Source organism: Aythya fuligula, chromosome 4 (assembly GCF_009819795.1).
Source record: "Aythya fuligula isolate bAytFul2 chromosome 4, bAytFul2.pri, whole genome shotgun sequence".
In the NCBI taxonomy this organism is placed as follows: Eukaryota; Metazoa; Chordata; class Aves; order Anseriformes; family Anatidae; genus Aythya; species Aythya fuligula.
Genome location: NC_045562.1, coordinates 49,354,555 through 49,370,425, shown reverse-complemented (window position 1 = coordinate 49,370,425; position 15,871 = coordinate 49,354,555). Strand labels below are relative to the sequence as shown.

At 39.9% G+C, this 15,871-nt stretch overlaps 1 long non-coding RNA gene and 1 other non-coding gene across 3 annotated transcripts; both read left to right on the top strand.

Moving 5' to 3' along the window:
* Nucleotides 1-5,287: 5,287 nt before the first annotated feature.
* On the top strand, nt 5,288-7,789 carry LOC116489282. Of its 2 annotated transcripts, none has more exons than XR_004253262.1 (5): nt 5,288-5,304; nt 5,613-5,771; nt 6,474-6,584; nt 6,984-7,090; nt 7,510-7,789. It is a non-coding gene; the product is annotated as an uncharacterized LOC116489282 (long non-coding RNA). The 2 variants fall into 2 exon arrangements; XR_004253263.1 differs by having other exon boundaries at nt 5,288-5,309.
* On the top strand, nt 6,747-6,864 carry LOC116489308. Its single transcript, XR_004253271.1, has one exon. It is a non-coding gene; the product is annotated as a small nucleolar RNA SNORA26 (small nucleolar RNA).
* Nucleotides 7,790-15,871: the final 8,082 nt, after the last annotated feature.

Here is a 15,871-nt window from a genome sequence, read left to right as displayed (position 1 = left end):
GCTCCAAAACTTGGTGCCTTCCCGCAGCCAGCGGGCACCGGCACAGAAGTTGTACATGTACCATGGCCATACCGTGAGGTGTGTCACTGCTGAAGTGCTTGCTCACAAGGTTACTTTGCAAGGCATTTATACAGCGCTGATCATGTCTCAGTTCCTCTCCACTCCAATAACTAAAAGCCCATGCTGTTCTCCAAGGTCTGAGTGTATTAAGAAGTATGATAGCATCAAACCTACACTCATGACAAGAGGTAAGAGGATGTTAGTTATCTAACTTGTGGCCACACAGCAAATTTGGAGCCTCCTAGAATTCCTCTTTTCCTTCAAAACATCGCTGTTTCCAGCAGAAGCTTAAAGCCCGCACAGTGTTCCTGCCTGTGCTGAGGAAATCATTCAGAGAGAGAGCCGCTAACTTTTGTGTAAGCACCTCAGCTCCTAACAGCACCCGGCAACATGGCACACTTGTGCTTGGCTACACTTTCCAATTCGTCATGCTAGAACATCATAATTTCACCCCATATTAGAGGATTCATAATAAAAGTAGGAAATGTGCCAGTTTAATGATCATTTAGCACCAATTTTTTGCTCTTCAGCCACAGATCCAGCCAGGAAAAAAGAAACTTTCTCACTTGAAATGGGGGTGAGTGCTTTGGTATTCTGCTGCTGTTGTCACTTCCAGGACTAGAAAGTTTATTTCCGTAGCTTTTTGAAAATAAAGTGCTAAGTAAAGCAGCAAATGCTAGCTGCAAACACTATAGGAACTGTATAAATAAAGAACAGTGAACAATTGTTTCCACTCTACAGCATTGCCCTCTCTCTTCATAACAAACAACTAACCCTGTGTTTCTTCGGAGTGTTAAACAAAGAGGGAAAACAAAGGGCTATTTATAACCTGAGAGCGCTTATATAATTTCTGTTGAAAGGTCAAAAAATGCCTTCTGCATTTACTTCTGGATCAGTCTTTGTCTCAATTGGTTATACACTTCAGCTGTGATTCTGTGAACTTATTTTATTACATAATATCAGTACCTACTGTAAATATCCTCTTTGGCTAGCCGAGGCTTGGACTTTGCTAACACTTTCCATCTGAAGGTCTCAGACTATGCAAACATTCACTCAGACTTGTCAAATTACTGGGTGGCAAGTTAATATCTTAATTTACAAAGAAAATAGGCAACAAAAAATTCAGTGAGTTGACCGAGTGTGAACAAATGAGGACAGATACATTACAAACCCTTCAGAATACTGGGACCATAATTTTTACGTTGATTTCAGTTGAGAAAAAGAAACTTCAGTGCCACTTGTTCTTATAGTATAGAGTCTTTATTCTTGAAAATACAGAAAATGTCTGGGTTTCTCATATTTTTCTGCAAGGCAAGACAGTATACTTTGTGTAAATATTAGGCAAAATCATTTTGACCTTATTTGGGCTACATAACACCATCAGCTTTTAGTATAGCTCAGCATTACCTTCAGTGGGAAAGAGCAGCTCTTGGGACTGTCAAACTAATAGGAATTCATATGAGTTGGGGCCATTTGAAAAGTAAAACAATTGTTCTTTCCTATAGAAAAAAAGAAAAAAAAAGACAGTAGTAAATCTCATGACAGTCCCTTCCTAATGTTACAAACAGAAATTTTCCATGCAGCTTGGCCCCCATTGCAGAACAGATTGGGAACTTCAGTACTGTGCCAAATGCCAGCTTGCAGCCCGTGGACTGAGGCTATGGTGCCTGCTTCACAGCAGGTCAACAGAAGCCACTCTTCTTCTGAAGTTCTAATGATAAGAGCAGGTTGTAGTCCCACAAAAAAAAAAAAAAAAAAAAATCATGGCTGTGCAAGGAAAATGTGTGTATGAGGGCAGGGGGGTCTGGAGTGGCCCTTAGTCTAGAAAAGTGGCCCTTTCTTCTTCAAGACACTATCAGCTTTACAGCTGCTTCTACCAATTTCTTCAAATTATGAGTTTTTGTTTTTAATTTTAATCACAGTAATCATTATCTACAGAATCTCAGCAAGTCATATTGTTACCTACTGAGTATAAAGCATAGAGAATGGAAGTTTACGTTAAATTCATCTGTGAATCTAGCCTACCTTTGCTAATATAAACATTATACCAGCTGGCGGAGAGGGAGTACTCTCCCTTCCCTTTTCTCAAAAATTCTTTTTACAGAAGAAAACACACTTTTACAGTATCTGACTTTTTTTTTTTTGCCATTAAATATTAGATTCAGAGGTCCCAAAACAGCAAAAGAGATGTAAATACACCAGAAGCCTATTGAGTAGACAAAAGAAGCTAATAGTTCACAGTTCTACAGTCATAACCATTAAACAACTTAATTTACAAGCAGGCAGTTGAGGCCTTTACAGTCAGTTTGTTGCTCAATAATGGCCTAGAGGTGTGATTATCTCACAATATCTTCCTCTTTTTTCTTCTTCTTCTAAATGGCATTTCAAAAAAAAAAAAAAAAAAAAAAAAAAAAGATGTATTAGGAGCCTTGAACAACAACAACAAGAGAACTTCTATATATTAGGCTATTTGTTTATTGATTTACCAAGTATTCATCTTCCCTGACACACTACTCAATTTAAAATATTGCCATGTGTTTCCATATGGTACAGGTGCTTGTAGAATGGCCTTTTTATAAGGTACTTCAGCAAGTTCACCAGCAAACTTTACTGGCATTTTCCTTGGCTATACAAAATGGGCTTTCAGTTGGAAAAACACTGTTTGATTCTTAATCCTTAAGTATTGCCTAGAAAGAGATGACCAAATCTTCTAGCCATGGAGGTAATTTACCAAACAAGAAAAGACTCACTGAGGAAAAATAACAGAAATGTATTATTTCTGCCTCTGGAAAGGAAATAACAAGTCTGATTTGCCCTCCTCTTCTCTAAAGACTTTATTTATTATTTTTGTTCTATTCTACAGGTTCTAATTTTAACTAACATACACACTGAGAACAAACCACAAAGGCTATTTTGACAGTACACAGGCTGAAAGTGGCACTTAGTCTATTTTGAGTATGAATTTAAAATAGCCCTTTCATTTTATGTAAATTGTGGCATAAATTAATCAAATTACACTTCTATTAAGTTAGCATCCCACAGTTCCCGTTTTTGTTTTTAAGGCACAGTCTTATTGCACTGGACACAGTGCAATACATACACAAAGTAAATTGTCCAACTTTTTTGTTAAAAAAACAAAGTTTTAAAAAGCTGTTTGGTCAGGTCCCAAATCTACTGACTATTTAATGTGGATGGCTACTGACATCATCAGCAAAGACTGATGGTCACATCCAAGATTTTCCTTCATATCAGCGTGAAGAACAGTCAAATTGAAATGAAATATTTGTGATAATTGTGCATTTTAATGAACTCAGTGTGATGTTTTTGAACAAATGAAAATCTGATAGCTTAGAAAAGTATCAAATATCAAACTATTAATAGCCTTGAGATTAAATTTATGCATCTCATAAAGAGACTTTGAGGAGTAGAGCAGCAACCTTCAAGACCTGAGCAGCTGGATTTAGATCACCAAACTTAAAAAAAAAAAAAAAAAAAAAAACAAACAGCTTTAAATCCACAAGATAACACAGGCCCACAGCTGTCACTTATCAGAGTTAAAAATGCAAGCCTCCAAACACTCTTCTTGATGACTGCCTACATCTTGTAGTCAGACTGAAGTCTGCTGACATGGTTGACCAGGCACTTGATAGTTCTTCCTGGGCACATGCAGAACCTGCTGACCCCTCACATTGGCAACAAGCAATGGCTCAACTTCATCAAGAGGTGACCTGAGTGGGACAAATGTAGCATGTAGGTACTTGAATCTTAAGTACCGTTCTTGTAACAAATGTCCTTAACTGTCCCATCCCCCCAAATACTTTTGTGTTCGCTGGTCAAGCTTTCATGATAACTGGCACAGATGGTAGAAATGTAAAGGCTTGATGCCACTTCATCCTATTGACTACGTTACAATGAAGGGCTGATCTGATTTATCTCTGTAGAAAGTCATTGCAGAGAACTCTGCATGAAATAACCTGAAGCAAGGTGACTCCAAATGCTCATACCCAGGGAATGAATGTCTTGCCTATAGCCATGAAGACTTCTTTTGAATCCTGAGGTACTCACAATATAGGTATTGGCACAAACATCTGCAACAGTGTTTTTCTGTCTACACATTGATAGTTGCTTTAAAAGTAACTAGAAGTGACAAGAAAATGTCTAGAACTATCCCTCAGTTGTAACTATGTGACTGCTTGTGGTCTGTTGCAAGATGAATCAAACCAACTAGCTTAGATTTGCTGATTGTAATTTAAATGTAGGGATTAGAAAACTCTCAGAGATAGTGCCCAAACTGTAGTTTTCTTCCCAGGCTCTGACAGGTAGGTGCTGTTCAGGTGGCAACGCAGCACGAGCCAGGAGGTGCCATTTCTCACTGAGGCAGGAAGGTAAGAAATACCAGCAGTACACCCACTGTGTGCCAAGCTGGGACTCCTGCTGAGTCCAGAACTCTCCAGGAACCAAGGTGCCATGGCTCCATCTCCTACCTCTGCTAGGAATTACTGACACATGGCTCATACTAGCCTGCTTGTACTCACCATAAAGTCTCCTAGCAGTGCCAGTCAGCCATGCCCCTTGGCTGAGGTGGCACAGGGGCAGCCTGCATCCAGCCGGGACACTGTGTGTGCTGCCTTGCAGGGCAGCAGCCTGGGGCCACCTCAGCGCTGGGTGAACTCCAGCTATGCTCTAGGGACCTGCACATGCCAGGGAGGGCGTCGGTGATGTGCTGTGACACCAGTGAGGGTATTAGTGTGGGCTGGAGGCTTAGCTCTCTATCCTTGCAGACAAACCCTAAGCCTCCTCAGGCAGGGTTTGTGGGGTTACACAGATCAGCTGCACTGAGCCGCTCAAAACCGCTCTGCAGCCACCACCTCACACCAAAGATGCTTTAAGTTTAGGCATACTAGAGACCTGCAGATCTTTAATTTGGACCGAGCTGAACACTGGCGTCCCAGGCCGCGGGCCCGCCGCTTACCTGACGGCAGCAGCGAGGTGAGGGGAACAGCCCAGCACCATTTATTGCAGGGGGATCCGAGAGGAACGAGCAGCACCCACCCCTGCGACGGCCGCCCTGAGGGGCCAGCCAACAGCTACTGCCGCCCCGCCGCCTTTTATCGAGGGGCGTGCGAGTCACGTGTGCCGGCTCGACCAATAGGCAGCACCACAGGGGTCTCGCGGGAGCGGCGGGCGGTATTTAAGGGCCGGGGAAGGGCTGCCTGCCCTCTTTGCCCGCCAGACACCGATGCGGTAACGTGGGTGCCCGCCCGTCGCCATCTTGAGTGGGGGGGGCTGGGGTGGGGCTGCCTCGCGTCTTCCCTTCGCTTATATCTTCACTTCGTATGTATCTTCCCTTCACATATGCCCTCTCGGAGCCTGACGGTGCTCCGAGGAGTCAACACAGGGGGATAGAGCGCTTTTCCCTCACAAAAACCCAGCGCGGAGCCTCCCTCTCCGCCCTGCATCCTGTCGTGAGGCACAAGCCGCCCCTCCCTCCGCCCCACCGCCTCCCTCACCCCCCACCGCGCTCACCCCTTTCTCTCTTTTTTCCTCAATAGTGTCGAGCCACGGGGAGGATGGCGGCAGAAAGCGTCCCGAGGTGTCGGCGGGCCTTTGGGGAGCTCCTGAAGGCTGCAGTGTGCCCTGTGTGGGTGGGAGGCTGAGCGCCGTGGGCCCCCAGGGCTGGGGTCTGGAGTCGCCCCTTCAGATGTCTGTAGGTAAGGAGGGTGCCCTGGTGGAGGGGCATCCATTGCACCCACTTGGAAGGGACCCACAAAGTCAAATCAACTCTGAGTCCTCACAGGACTTCACAAAAATCAGTATTAGCATACATTTGTTCCCTCTGTCTAAATTGAGCTCTTAAGGGTGTTACTCACATTCAGTGCAGTATATTTTTACAGGCTTCATCAAGAAAATGATATTTTTCTGATAACCTACAGTATTTGGTTGATTCAGTAGGTATTAATGAGCTTGACTCAATAAAATGGCTTCTCAAAAAAGGAGAGCTGGACTTGCTTAGGTTTTTGGTCTCCTCTTCTACTGTGGTGCAACAGTAGCTTTTGATATCCCTGGTGAGCTCCTGTTATAAAGTATATGCAAGTAGGTACAGAAGAGCAACAAATTAGCAGGTAATGATCAGTCTAAAATGTAGAAACAGCTGCAGGGTAGTGTCAAGGCTAAAAGCAATTTAGGCTTTAAAAACTGTTTCTTTTTAACAGCATATTTAAAAAGACAGTTCTGTTAGCTTAAATGATCTGAATAGAAAAATGTCAATGGATTAAGCCATTCACATTTTGTGCTGAATACTGATTGATAACTTCAAATAAGTGACTCTTGAGATCTAGAATATGGCTTTAAGAAGGTCTAATTAGGCATGTTGTATAAATTACACAGGAATAATTTCTTTTTATGCTATTTAGGGGACACTTAGAAATTGCATGTTTGAAATAGTCTGGATATGGATGACCACACCTAAATTGGAGGCAGTGCTCAGAACTACTTAGGAATGAATAATACCTTCTGCTAAGAAGGTAAGTGCACTCTAATGTAAAGATAGTTACTGACCAATTTAAATCATGCTTTTTGATGATTGACAAGCTTCAAGTAAGTTATAATCTCTTCTGAGTAAATGGTAAATTCAGGTCATCTTGGTTAATAAGAAAAAATGGTATAATTTACTCCCCTTTTTAGCTTTGCCCTCTTAAGTCTGGCAGTGTCTTAAGTGGCCAACACAGAGGGGTATAAAAGCTCTCTCTCAAACCCAGAGGTGAGGCTGAAACTCTTCTTTGGATCATGTTGAGAGGAACATGTGAAACCACTGAACTTTAGAAAGTTACTGAATCAACTCTAGTGCATTCAAAATAGCTTGTAGGACAGTTCATCATCTGATAATGTTATTTAACTGTTCCATGTTAATCATATATTTCCAGAGTTTTCAAGTGTGATGGTACTGCTTGACCACCTAGAATGCACTTCATGAGCTTTTGTGATAAACAACTAGAGTCAAGAGTTGCTTCTAAATTGATTTGGTCTTCAGGTATGTAGTGTAAAAAAAAAAAAAAGGCTTATGAGAATTCTATACCTACAAAAGCTTACATTATTCCCTGCCTGAAAGTGTTAAAAAACAAAACACTAGCTTAGACTACTAGAAAGCTGTGTGGAAATTGAGAGTTTTTAGAACTGACTTTAGACTGGCCAATCTAAATTGGAAAGCATCTGAGGAAATTGGATCCATTTTTTCATACCAAGCTGGTCCTATGAGCTGGGATCTATACTACTTGTATGGGCATGTAAAATCCTGTCCTATACAAATGACATGATTTGCATTGAGAAATGCCTTTGACTTGAAGATTAGTTTCACATAGCATGGTTGTACAGTTGAATCCTAAAATGTAACTGTATATATGTCCTTTTGTGTGTACAATGGTGATTGCAAATTAAATTTTTCTTTTATAGAGAGAAAGCCGGCATGTGCAAGGGATTAGAACTGATACTAAGCATGAATTTATGATTTGTTGAGTGGATGACTGCTGACTTCACCTGAGATTGCTCCAGTTGTCCTCTGTGATTTTGTTGTCTTGAAAGTGGAACTGGGATAAGCAATGGCTACAGCTACACATTTTCAATGATTGTTCAAACAGGAATCTAGCTACTGGTTGAAACTGAAGTTTCTTAAAGTTTTGTAACTTATTTCTGTCTGTGTATTAATTGAAATAAAACAAAGATGGTACTGGAAGCTTGTATTCTGAAGTTCTCTCATCTGTTTCCTGTTTAAAGACTTAACTTACAAATTAATTTAAAAAGGCTTACTTAATCTACTGAATGTCTAATCGTGGTTTTCTAAAATTGAAAATGCAAAATCCAGATGAATTGGCCAACTTTTGAATTATTTCATTAGGCTGTATGTAATTTGCCTGTTCAACTGGTCAACAGATTGATACAATCTTGCTGAAGATGTAATAGTGTTCTCTTCAGGAATCCCATTACCTGCCTATTTAAAATTCACAAAAGAAAATGTCTGCTGCAATATTCCTTGTAAAGAGCAACTAGGCTGAAGATCTGTGAAGAGCAGGATCAATACTGTTGAGTAACTGAAAGCTTGTATTGCCTAGGCCAAAAATTATGACTTCAACATGAAATTTAAAATAGCAATTTCTATGCATTCTGTTACTAGCCACTGCTTCTGCAGAATGTACAAGGAAGAATTTAAGACAGTTAGAAATACCTTAAGCCATTTCTATTGACATGCAGGTCAGTGAATTAGTGCAGGTTAAGGGCCAAACTTCCTTAAATACAAACTTTCTTAAATATCCTTGAATAGATTAAAATTAAAATTGTAGCAGGAAGTATATTTCTAGTTACTCTTAAAATTTCTAGTTATTCTTTGCTGAAATATCTTAAATGGGGTGATTATTTAGTGATCCATTATTCATGGCTTGTCAGGCTTACCTGAAGTGTTTTCATTTCCTCTGGACTACTGTACTAATGAAAGAAACCTAAATTTCAAGTATATCAGAAGTATTTTTAATCTATATTAAGCTGACAATGTCTTAATTTCTGTCCTGAGAAAGACCATTTTCCTACAAGCTGTCAGATGTCTTATAGACCTCTATCTTCTCCAATCATGCTCAAGGACTAAATCTTAGTCAAGTCAGTTTTTGTGAATGGTTTCATGCTCTGGATCCATTCTGCCCTGTACAGGTTTTGTAGCTCTTGATTCTCTTCTGTACTTGTACACCAGATTAGTTACTAAATGTGTTCTGTTAATTATTAATCTTGTTTGATAGCTTGGGTTGGTGATTTCAGTGAGTTGTCTATGCTTTCAGATCTTTCTGAAGGAGGTAGAAGTACCCTATGGTGCTTAGGGTTGGAGTTTCCCTTCACAGATTAACTAGTCATGCAAACACTGGCATTAAATTCCATTTGCTGCTCTGTCCACAAGGTTCTCAACAGAATCAAGATCTCCTAGAGTCTCTGCAGTTTGTTAGTGTTGACTTTTTTTTTTTCCAATATCAATGCTGAAACAGCTCTGAAATGTTTTCACTTCTGAAAACTAGTCATTTATTTCTCTCCTTTCTGTATTAAGGACTTGAGCACTCTAAAGGTTCTATTTGTAATGTAGCTGTAGGGCCCTTGGAGGACCTATTTGAAGGCTTAAAGGCTTGAGTTGGGCTTTGTGCTTGCCCTTTCAGAGACTTGTTTTTTCAGTCATTACTTTTCAACTTCACGGTGTGTATTTGGTGACAATTTTATTCGCATTTCTTATTCTTGGTGAGTACCATTGAATCCTAATGACTTGGTCCTTATTCACTAATTTGTTCTAATAAATTTTAGACAGGTTCTTGTTGGTGTCTTCCATGATAAAGCAGTGAAGCAACCAAAGGGTTTAGGATTAGGGTACAAATAAAGTTAAAAATTGATAACGATTAAATCAGCTCATTTGTCCTGACCACCATTCTGTGGGGCTGTGTGCCTGAGGCTGTGCAGTTCACTGAAGAGAGCTGATCTGTGCAAATGTTATCCTTTAAGCAAGGTTGTAATATTGGAATTTTTCTCTTCATTGGAAAAGTGAAGACTAATGGGGCAAAAACAGGTTTACTGGAGAACAGTCATCAGCTCACTGCTTGGTTTATGCTGTCACAGATCAGTATTAACTAGCCTTGTTTCTGGCTAATTGGCATCAGGACAGATTCTGTCATTATATAAACTTCTGTGTGTATGGTTTGTATGTTAGGGATTGTAGGAGAAGCTGGGGAGGGAATAAGGATGGGTGAGAGCTACTATATAGCAGTACTATTTAACTGTGCGTTTTTGTTTATTCTGGCTATTGTTTGCAAATTTAAGAATGCTGCTTTGGCTTTTTGTTGACCAAATCTGCAGGAATGTTAAGTTTGTTCAGCAAGACTGGAGATAGCCTGGTCAGGCAGGAGTGGGGAGGGTTTTGCCTGTATTTAGTGTTTTAGCAGGCAGCTGAAAAGCATATTTCCTACTTCAGTTCCTTTTAGGAAGTTGTTACAACTGATTTTGAGACTCTGTGGTCAAAGGAAATGCAAATAAAGATGAAGTATGCAACATGCTTAGAGAGCAGCCTCATACATAGCAGAACAGTTGTACATAACTTTTAAAGGGAGTCTAAAATGATCTTGGCTGGGGAGGTTCTTTTATTAAATAGGAGGAAGAAGAGGGGACAACAACAAGACTACAGAGGAAACAGTGGAGCACCTCACTCAGAAGAGGAGACGATGAAAGGTTCTGTTATTACATGGAAGGCAAGTATTTTTCTGGAAATAAGCATCTGTACTGGTCTAGTAATAGGGTTGTTTTTTGTCGATGGTGTTTTTTGTTTTTCATTTTTTTAAGCATTTAGAGGATTTGCTTGGAATGTGAGCAGCTAGTTCAAAAGCTAGTTTAAAAGTTTGTTAGGCCCGACTTGGAAAGAGATTTTAATAAGGATTTTGGTTCTTTCTGGGGGAGCTTTAGTTTCAAATATTTTAGCTCATTAGTATCTCTTGGTAAAGCATTTAACCTTTATTTAAAATTTAGGAAGATATTTGTTAGACCAGTGAGTAAGTTTGTGATTCTGCAGCTGGAAGACCTAGATTCTGGTTAATCCTGGGACTTCACTGAGTGAAAAACAGCAAAATAGCTGTAGGGTGAGGATCTAAGATGGATGCACTTGTGCCCAAGAAACAATGAGTGCACATCCCACGCGTTCTGGTTTGGATCCATGCAAGCAGGCATTTCCTATAAAACCAGAGTTTCTTTTTGTATTCATGAGATATCAGATATATACAGAACACATTTTCTTAAAGCTTTCAGCATTTGGCTTCAGAAGCAACTGGCATTGGGTTCTTCAACACATCAATGCTTTTGTTTATCTAAGTAAAGGTGGAAGCTGCATGACCTTCCCTGACATTCACTGCTGCAAAGAGGGTCTCTTCTGTTCAGTGGACTTTGATGTAAAGATCAGAGATTTCTTCACATGCTTTGATATTTCAGTTCTATGGTTTTGACTCAATGCATGAATACTGAACACTTCAATACTGAAAACTCATACTCTTTCAGATTAAGGCGTAGAAGCTGAGAACAATGACTTATCTCCAGATTTTACTGGAGGTATGTGTTTGCTCTAAGGCACAAAGTTAATTTAACCCACAATATACATTTTAAATTAAACTCTTGAGCAGGAGTAATTGGAAATAAGCAGAGTCCTGGGAAGAGCAGTGTGCACAAGACCAGAGGATGAAAAAATGTTGGGAGTTCCAGCTTTTAGCACTTTTAGGGCTTGGAGGCAACAAGAGATGCAGGTCCCTAGTTTGTCTCATGTGGTAGCAGGTGAGGTCACTTGTTATTTGCTTGTTATTTCCTTCTCAGTGGTAAATTGCACACCAAAGCAGAGGTGGTATGTGGCCTATGAGTCAGTGTTTTTTAGGCCTCCTCCTGAGAAGTGAAGGTGAACTTGAAGTTGTATAAAGGAATTTGGTTTAGGTTTTATTACTGCTGCTGCCATTGAGCCTTATTACAGCTGATGTGGGAGGATGAATCCCAGCTTGTTTGGTTATATCATGATCTGTCCCTTAAAAATAGAAAATTATCTCATGCAGTTCAGAAAGTGAAAGAAAATAGGAGTTCTATAAAAAAAATCTGCAATTTATCTGCACACTACTTGAAAAGTTTGCTAACAGTTATGTCCCCAGGAATTTAGTACTGAATCCTATTAGATTAATTGCTTCATGCTTTTTTCCAAAGTGTAAACTTAAAACACATAAACAAACTTTGTTAGGAAAGTAACCAGAAGGGAACAAAGCCAAGAAAAGTACACAGAAGGATGAGTTTGTTTCCAGAAATGTGTTATCTCCTACATACCCAGACTCCAGATACTGATTTCAGGTCCAGTATGGCACAAGCTTTCTGGGGTTACTTTTATGCTGCAGTACATTTTTTTCCAGCTACCCATGGTTTTCCTCAAAATGGCTGTTTTAGTCTTTGCTGTCACCATTTCAGTTTACAGGTTGGTTATGGCCTCTGTCCTTTGTTGTGTGATATAAAAGATTAAAAAGAAACAACATTAAAAAGAAACAAACCAAGGCGTAAATCACACTTGGCTATATTCAAAAAGATGCTGCTACATCCCTACTTGTTGTAGGGAGAGCTGTTGTAGGGAGAGCACCCCTGTTTCAGGTACCTTAACTGTAGGTGCTATCTTCTTAGTGGTGCAGATGTGGCCTGGTTCCCTCTGCGTCACGTTGAGGCTGAGAAGTCCTCCTGATGGAGGAAGGTCCAGTCTGTGCTCTTGGTCTGACCTGGAGAGTGATGCTCCATTTCCTACATCTTGTGGTTAAAGGAAACTGCCCTCCTAATCACACAAATAAACAACAGGGTGATGTATTTTATGGTTACCTCTGCTTTTTCTTTCAAATTAATGTTCTACTGATGCATCTCTTTTGACTCATGGTAAGTATTTCATGCCTTCTCACCTGACTTGAGATAAGACTGCAGAATGTCGATGTACTGTGAGTCAAAGCAGGAGGCAGAACTATATGTACTCCTACAGATTGGTCCTATTAAGCTCTACACCAAGTCTCTCGTCCTTCCCAGGCTCCAATTTTCCTCTGCAGGAGCCATAATTTTCACTCATCATGGAGCTTCCTTCCTTCAACCAATTTAGGAACGCTCAATAGACTTACCATAGTATCAGAGGCTTGTTGTTACCATTTCTCAGAAATGGCAAACAAAAAGCTACCTTGAATTGACTGAGAATACGGTGAAGCAACGGATTTTAATAAATGCTAAAGATACAAAATTAGAGGGGCTAAACAAAAATCTAACTTTAAGATAGGGGAAAATATCAACTCTGCCTTGTAGCTATCCAGACAACTCTGATTAATGCTTAAAATTTCTGACAGTGTTGAACTGATTTTTCAGATCACCAAAACCATCATTTTTTTTCTTCTTGTGCCTGGGAGGATGCATGTTTTTGAGGTGAGCAGGAAGAGAAAACTGATGATTGCTGTTGTTGTAATTCTGTAATGAATTCAGCACCACCTGGCTTACGCACTACATAATCTGTAGTCCAATATTTTTATAAACTCTTTCCTTGAACTATTTTCTCACTTTCTTTGGAAATTGCTAAAAAGAAAGCATACCGAGAATTTATCACAAAACACTGAGGACTCAAGTGTTCTTATTTATGGCATTTAGAGAGAGGTTGATGGTTTTCCTTCTTAAGTTATGACTACTAATTGTTTGCAGCTTCAGTTATCAGACCAGTGCTCTCTCTGCATGTTATTGGTATGTTCTGGATATAAAATAAAGGGGTAAAGAAAAACAGGGAAGAAATGCCCTCTTAAATATCCCATGCAACTCACTGCTTCACAATGCTCTGAGTTACAGAGCTGCTCTCACTTCATGAACTGCAAGCAGGTACAGCATTATGTAGTGAGTAATAGCTGCCATCTAACCCTATTTTATGTGGAAAGAGAAAAAGGGTACTACCATTGAATTTTTAAAGAAAGCTTTTACAGTTTCATTTTTCTTAGATGTCATCCAGGTAAACCCCAGTGTGATGGAGGAGCTGCTATGGAGATCTGTCAATGAGGTCTTCAAATCTAAGTGGCTTTGAGACTGATGTCTGACACGATTTGAGGTCCTGTCCTCAGTTGTGCTTCTGTGTTGTCTCAGCACCCTGCTAGCCCTGCTCTGTGCTGGGCTCCCAGGTGTCCTGGCATGGCCTGAAGGGTGTGGGTTACATAAAGTCAGGTTATTTATACCATTTCTCACTTACCGTCATGCTGCTGACCTGAACTCATTTCTGCTCTTGTTCAGCAGGGTGTCATGAGCTTCCAGCTTGACTCATGCAGTTTACCTTTGGTTTTCTCTTTAAGAATCATGATCTTTATTCTTCCATAAAAGTGATCTGTTCTTCCTCCATAGCTTCTGCAGGTAAATTCTGAGTATCAGTGACTTATTGCCATTTCACCACCTCTTGTTTTTACTTAAAGTAATAGTGCTATTACCAAGTCTGCCTTAAGAAGGTTATTTTTCATCTTCCCTATATCTTGGGAACAGAGAAAAAAAGTCCCTTGTAATCAGCATCTCTGAAGTAGTTACAGCCTGTGTTTTAAACACCTTTGTTCTGTTTTTCATTCTGCTGGACTTCTGTAGTTTATATATTTTTACTGCCCTGACATCCGAGTACAAGTTGCACAGTTTGAGCAGATTTTGTACAGAATACAGCATGCAAAATGCTGCTGCCATTTTCTCAAGGAAAAATAAATCAGAGGTGAATATTTCATGTATTGAAAAGGAGATGGTGAAGATTTTTTTTTTCCTTCCAAGTTTTAGTTGTCAGCTTTCAAAGCTCCAAGTAAGAATATGAAATGGATCATCTGTTTGCTTGTATTCGCAGCTGCATTTCAGATCCACTCTGACAGAATTTCTCATGGTAGATTCTATAAATTGCATGTTTTGAAGTGATCTAAAGATTTTTAGGGCAGGGCATTTCAGAAGTATCCAGAATTGGATTTTTCCAGTCTTTTTGAAATTAGTGTCATTGTTGATGTTGAAAGAGCAAAGCTTGTCCAGCGCTTAATACTTTTGAAAAGCTACTGATGGTTACTAAAAGCAAAACCACTGGTGTTCCTTAATAACTTCAGGTGGCAGGGCAATTTAAGTTACTGCCATATGGCAAGACACAAAATCAAAGTCAATATGAGAATTGTGATCAAAATTTACCCAGAGCAGATATGAAATTGTCAAAGACAGAGCAAAGTGCAGGCATTTTGTAAATCTCAGTATGCCTTCTTTGCATTGAAGCTAAGCTAGTCTTTCTTCTTGTTTGATAGCATATATATATATATATATATATATCAAAATCAGAAGCATTTCACGCACTTCATGTTTCTGATCTATAATGTAGCAAGAGGTGGGATGTTCAATACCAGTCATTGGTTATCAGTGTCTGTAGATGGATAGCCTAGGAGGATGACATACTTTGTTCACAATCATAACCTGCTAAAAATGTGCTTGAAACACAAGGCATATGATGAAGTATGTTACATAGCAACTCAGTAATGTTGCTTTAAAAGCTCATCTGATTTTTTAATCTTAGATAATCTTTTCTCTCTAAATTTGTTTGCACGCAGCTTGTCCAGTAAAAATTTTTTCATTTAGGTACTTGCTGTTAATTCAGCTAAAAGCAAAACAAAAAACAAGAGTAATACGGACCTCTCTTGGAGGTCCCAGCCAGCTCAGCTTCTGTGGGGCATTATGGCTTCAGGAAAGTGCTGGGGTTGAAGAGAAAGGTAATGGAAATGGATGGGGCTTCTCTACACTTCACCTACCCATGGAGGTTTGCAGCCAGCCAGCTGCATGGCAAGATAGGGCACAGTGCCCTCATTCAGGAATTCAGTTCCTGTTCTCTCCAGGAGCTACAAATGAGCCTAGAGGGATGCGATAACTGCAATGTAAAAAAGAGTCGACTGTAATTTATATAGAATCAGCCCTTGTTGGAGTAGCACAGAGAAACACAGAAAATAAGCCCACAGGGAACATGGTAAAATTGCATTTACACTCCTTGCAGGAAGCAAGCCAATCTGGTTAGACCTAATTTTGTGGGGGGTATTATGCTATAGGAGCCTGGATATGTCCTATGGGACTTGATTTTCCATAGTGCTGGGCATCCAGCAGCAGTGTGGGACTTCTAGCATTAATGATTTTATCACACCAATAACTATGATATTCTGCAACTGTTTTAAGTAGCTGGAATTAGGAGCAAATACGTCTCCTTATTATCATACTTCTATAAATAATGGATTTT